The sequence below is a fragment of the Lolium rigidum genome, chromosome 1, assembly GCF_022539505.1.
Source record: "Lolium rigidum isolate FL_2022 chromosome 1, APGP_CSIRO_Lrig_0.1, whole genome shotgun sequence".
Lineage (NCBI taxonomy): Eukaryota > Viridiplantae > Streptophyta > Magnoliopsida > Poales > Poaceae > Lolium > Lolium rigidum.
The window spans coordinates 347,131,499-347,137,498 of record NC_061508.1 but is presented as its reverse complement, the minus strand read 5'-3'; positions in this window follow the sequence as shown (position 1 = coordinate 347,137,498).

The window sequence follows — 6,000 nt, the reverse complement described above, 5'->3', positions numbered from 1 at the left end:
AAGCATGTGGCAACGATTAGTGTTCTCATATGAGATTGAGGATATATGTCCAAAACTGAAACTTCCACCATGATTCATGGCTTTAGTTAGCGGCCCAATGTTCTTCTCTAACAATATGCATGCTCCAACCATTAAGGTGGTAGATCTCTCTTACTTCGAGACAAGACGGACATGCATAGCAACTCACATGATATTCAACAAAGAGTAGTTGATGGCGTCCCCGAAACATGGTTATCGCACAACAAGCAACTTAATAAGAGATAAAGTGCATAAGTACATATTCAATACCACAATAGTTTTTAAGCTATTTGTCCCATGAGCTATATATTGCAAAGGTGAATGAATGGAAATTTTAAAGGTAGCACTCAAGCAATTTACTTTGGAATGGCGGAGAAATACCATGTAGTAGGTAGGTATGGTGGACACAAATGGCATAGTGGTTGGCTCAAGGATTTTGGATGCATGAGAAGTATTCCCTCTCGATACAAGGTTTAGGCTAGCAAGGTTGTTTGAAGCAAACACAAGCATAAACTAGTACATCAAAACTTACATAAAACACATATTACAAGCATTATAAGACTATACATTGTCTTCCTTGTTGTTCAAACACCTCACTAGAAAATATCTAGACTCTAGAGAAACCACTCATGCAAACCAAATTTTAACAAGCTCTATGTATTTCTTCACTAATAGGTGCAAAGTATATGATGCAAGAGCTTAAACATGAGCACAACAATTGCCAAGTATCAAGTTATTCAAGACATCATACCGGTTACTACATGTAGCATTTTCCGTTTCCAACCATATAACAATTAACGAAGCGGTTTCATCCTTCGCCATGAAAATTAAAAGCTAAGAACACATGTGTTCATACGAACCAGCGGAGCGTGTCTCTCTCCCACACAAGCATTTATTCAAACAAAAACAAAAACAAGAAACATACAGACGCTCCAAGTAAAGTACATAAGATGTGGCCGAATAAAAAATATAGTTTCAAGAGAAGAAACACGATAATTTGTCGATGAAGAAGGGGATGCCTTGGGCATCCCCAAGCTTAGACGCTTGAGTCTTCTTGAAATATGCGGGGGTGAACCACCGGGGCATCCCCAAGCTTAGAGCTTTCACTCTTCTTGATCATAGTATATCATCCTCCTCTCTTGACCCTTGAAAACTTCCTCCACACCAAACTCAAAACAAACTCATTAGAGGGTTAGTGCATAATCAAAAACTCACATGTTCAGAGGTGACACAATCATTCTTAACACTTCTGGACATTGCCCAAAGCTCTTGGAAGTCAATGGAACAAAGAAATCCATCCCACATAGCAAAAATAAGCAATGCGAAATAAAAGGCAGAATCTGTCAAAACAGAACGAGTCCAGTAAAGACGAATTTTAAAAGGGCACCGAGACTTGCTCAAATGAAAATGCTCAAATTGAATGAAAGTTGCGTACATATCTGAGGATCACTCACGTAAATTGGCATAATTTTCTGAGTTACCTACAGAGAATTAGACCCAGATTCGTGACAGCAAAGAAATCTGTTTCTGCGCAGTAATCCAAATCTAGTATCAACCTTTCTATCAAAGACTTTACTTGGCACAAAAATGCAATAAAATAAGATAAGGAGAGGTTGCTACAGTAGTAAACAACTTCCAAGATACAAATATAAAACAAAGTACTGTAGCAATATAACACATGGGTTATCTCCCAAGAAGTTCTTTCTTTATAGCCATTAAGATGGGCTCGGCAGTTTTAATGTTGCGCTCGCAGGAAATAGTATTTGGAGCAAAAAGAGAGCATCAAGAAGCAAATCCAAAACACATTTAAGTCTAACATGCTTCCTATGAAGAGGAGTCTTGTACACAAATGAATTCATGAAGAACACAGTGACAAGCATAAGAGGATAGAACATGAGTAACTTCAAGATTCTCAACATAAAGAGGGGAAACTTAATATTATGAAGGTGCATATAACCATATTTCCCTCTCTCATAATAGCTTTTAGTAGCATCATTGATGAAATCCACAATATACCCATCACTTAAAACATTCTTATCATGGTTCATATGCATAGAAGTATCATTAATTTTGGCATAAGAAGAGTTCTTCTCACTAATAGTAATTGGAGCAAGATTATTATCAAGAATTTGAACATGGTAAACAAGTTGCATATTAAGGGAATTGTTTTTGGTAATCCAATCATGACTATGACAAGTTTCATAAGGATAGTTATAACCTATATCATAGCATTCTTTATAATAATCATCAAAGATCGGAGGCACAGTGTCATCATAAGAAATAGAATAGTTATCTTTCACAGTTGGTTTATCTGTGTCCATACCATCATTGTTATTAGAAGGAGATGTATCAAACACATAATGATCAGTAGCAAAAGGATTTTCAAACACCTCTTCCCCAAGCTTAGAGCTTTCTATATCATTATGGGAGGAAGCATGGATAGCACCGACACTATGGCAATTATTATCATCATCATTTTCAGAATTAGTTTCCCGGAGATTTGCAATATCAAAAATAGTGTGCTCATTCAAATCATGATCACTAATGTATGTAAAGGGCATAGGAAGATCATCGTATTCAGATTCATTATCATAATAATCATTAGGAGCAACATACTTACGGTTACCTAGCGTTATTTCATTCACGCGGTGATACGCCGTTACCTCTTTCTTTTTATTCTCCTTCTTCTTCTTCTTCTTCTTCTTCTTCTTCTTCTTCGTTCCCTTCTTCTTCTTCTTCTCTTCCTTCTCCTCGTTCCCTTCTTTAGGAGGAAGAGGCTTGAAGGGTGGCTTGTCCGCATAACCTGATTTACTTTCGAAACAATAGAAGAAACTTGGGAGGATCCCTCCTTTTCATTAATTAGTTGAAAACACACAGCGGTCCTATCATATTTTGGCAAGGTGTCATCTTCTAAAATATTTTGTATGTAAGTATTTGTATGGCTATTATCAATGCAATAAGAAAAACACCCATGCAGGACATCATCAATATCAAGATCACTCATATGTAACAAAGAGATTTTTCTCGACAGTTCTTCACACCCCAAAAACAAAGTAAGTTCATCATGCTGATTAGGAGTAATTTCATCATCACAATACAAATTTGCAGCACTCATTGGGTTCAAATTATCATTGGAGGAGCATTGAAAATTAAAATGACCCACTTCGTGGCAAACTTCACAAATAAAAGGATAGAGGGCACAAACTTTTTTACCAAGATCATCTAGAGCCCTAAACTACTTTCTAGTTTTTTCATTAGCATGATGGATACAATATTCATCTTTGATTTGATTAATTCCACAAGGTCTATGTATTCCACAAAAATTAACATGCTTATAAGAAATAGCATTCTTAGGAGTTTGAGCATGCTTATTGCAATAATTAACAACAATTTCATTCTTCATGCAAGCCTCTTTAAAAGGTTCATGATACTTATCAAAATTCTTTTTAGGCAATTCAAAATGAGAAGCAAAGGCTTTATAAAGATTTGCGGCAACTTGAGAGTCAAGACCATAAGTAGCACTCATATTTCGAAATTTATCGGTATCCATAAAAGCTTTAATGCATTCATAATCATAATTTATACCGACTCTTTACCTTTGTCGTTCTCCCAATCTTCGAGCGTTCTCCTTAATCCGATCAAGAAGGTCCCTTTTAAACTCTTCTTTGTTGCGCGTGAATGATCCAGAACAAGTAGTATCCGGCAAGGTCTTATCTTGAAAAGAAAGTCTTGCATAGAAATTATCAATGATGATATTACTGGAAGCTCATGATTGGGGCATTTGAGCATTAAAGACTTCAATCTCTCCCATGCTTGGGCAATACTCTCTCCATCATGAGGCCAGAAATTATATATTCGGTTTCGGTCTTTGTGAATTTCACTTGGAGGATAGAATTTAGAATGAAATAGAGGCACAATATCCTTCCAATCAAGAGAATGCTCATCCTTCGACGAGTTTATGCCAATGCGCCGCTTTACCGGACAACGACATAGAGAATAATTTCTTCTTCACTTCATCCATAGAGATACTGCACACTTGAATAACCCACATAATTCATGCAAAAACAGTAAATGATCTCCAGGATGCACAGTTTCATCCCCTTCATAGCGGTTATCCATAACACGTTCAATAATTTTCATAGGTATTTTATATGGAATACTTTCAGTAGGTGCATTTAAAATATCACAAGCATCATTAGAGTTATCGCATATGGGAGATAAAGTATTATCAGAGCAAATTTTCTCCCCTAAAGATGGGAAGCTAAAAATATCACAAAAACTAGCTTCCCCAAGCTTAGACTTCTCCATAGCATTAGCAGTAATTGCATTCATACTAATAACATCGCTACTAGCATGCAAATAAGGTTCCATAGGTTTTTTAATTTTTGCATCAAACAATTCTAAATCAGGAAAAAGATTAAAAAGCTCACCAATTTTGTTGTTGTTTTCCATTTTGCCTAACTAGTGAAAATAAAAACAAGAAACAAAAAGATGCAATTGCAGAATCTAAAGGAGATAGCTTCGAGCACTCACACACCGGCAACAGTGCTAGGAAATAGCTTAGTAGTCGGAGGATGTGAATACCTTTTACCTTACCTCCCCGGCAACGGCGCCAGAAAATAGCTTGATGTCTACGGGAGCTTCTATTCTTGTAGACGGTGTTGGGCCTCCAAGAGCGAGAGGTTTGTAGAACAGCAGCAAGTTTCCCTTAAGTGGATCACCCAAGGTTTATCGATCTCGGGGAGGAAGAGGTCAAAGATATCCCTCTCAAGCAACCCCTGCAACCACAAAGCAAGAAGTCTCTTGTGTCCCCAACACACCTAATACACTTGTCAGATGTATAGGTGCAATAGTTCGGCGAAGAGATAGTGAAATACAAGTAGTATGGATGTATATGAGTGGTAAAAGCAATCTGAATAAAATATGGCAGCGAGTAAACATGCAACAGAACAGTAAATAAACGGAGATTCGATGTTTGGAAACAAGGCCTAGGGATCATACTTTCACTAGTGGACACTCTCAACATTGATCGCATAATAAATAACTCTTTCTCTTATGTGCTACATACACTCTTTTGTTGGATGATGAACACATTGCGTAGGATTACACGAACCGTCAATGCCGGAGTTAACAAGCTCCACAATTCAATGTTCATATTTAAATAACCTTAGAGCATAATAGATCATTGCAAAATAAACCAAGAACTAACATAGTGCACACACTGTCCACATTACACTATGAAGGAGGAATAGATCACATCAATACTATCATAATGATAATTAACTCCACAATCTACAAGAGATCATGATCATAGCCTACGACAAGAACCACACGGTGCACACACTAGTCACCTTTACACCAAGCGGGAGGAATAGACTACTTTAATAACATCACATGAGTAGCACATAAACTAGTAGCGATACAAAGCTCATCATATGGATCTCAATCATGCAAAGCAATTCATGAGATCATTGTATTGGAGTACGAGAGAGAGATTAACCACATAGCTACGGTGGAGCCCTCAGCCCCGGGGGTGGATTACTCCCTCCTCATCATGGAGACAGCGATGGCGGTGAAGATGGCGGTGGAGACGGCGGTGGAGATGACTCCGGGGGCAATTCCCCGCCCCGGCAGGGTGCCGGAACAGAGAGTTCTGTCCCCCGAATTGGACTTTCGCGATGGCGGCGGCGCCCCTGGAGTCTTTCTAGAGTTTCGTCAAGAGTTCTCGCGTTTTTAGGTCGAGACGGCTTTAATAGGCGAAGAGGCGGCGCAGGGGGGTGCCTGGGGGCTCCCCACCATAGGCCAGCGCGGGCCCAGGCCGGGCCGCGCCGCCTTATGGTGTGGTGGCCCTCTGGCCCCTCTCCGACTCTTCTTCGGTGTTACGGATGCTTCGGGAAAAATAGGAGGTTTGGTCTTCGTTTCGTCGAATTCGAGAATATTGCCTGAACAGCCTTTACGGAACCAAAAACAGCGAGAAAACGA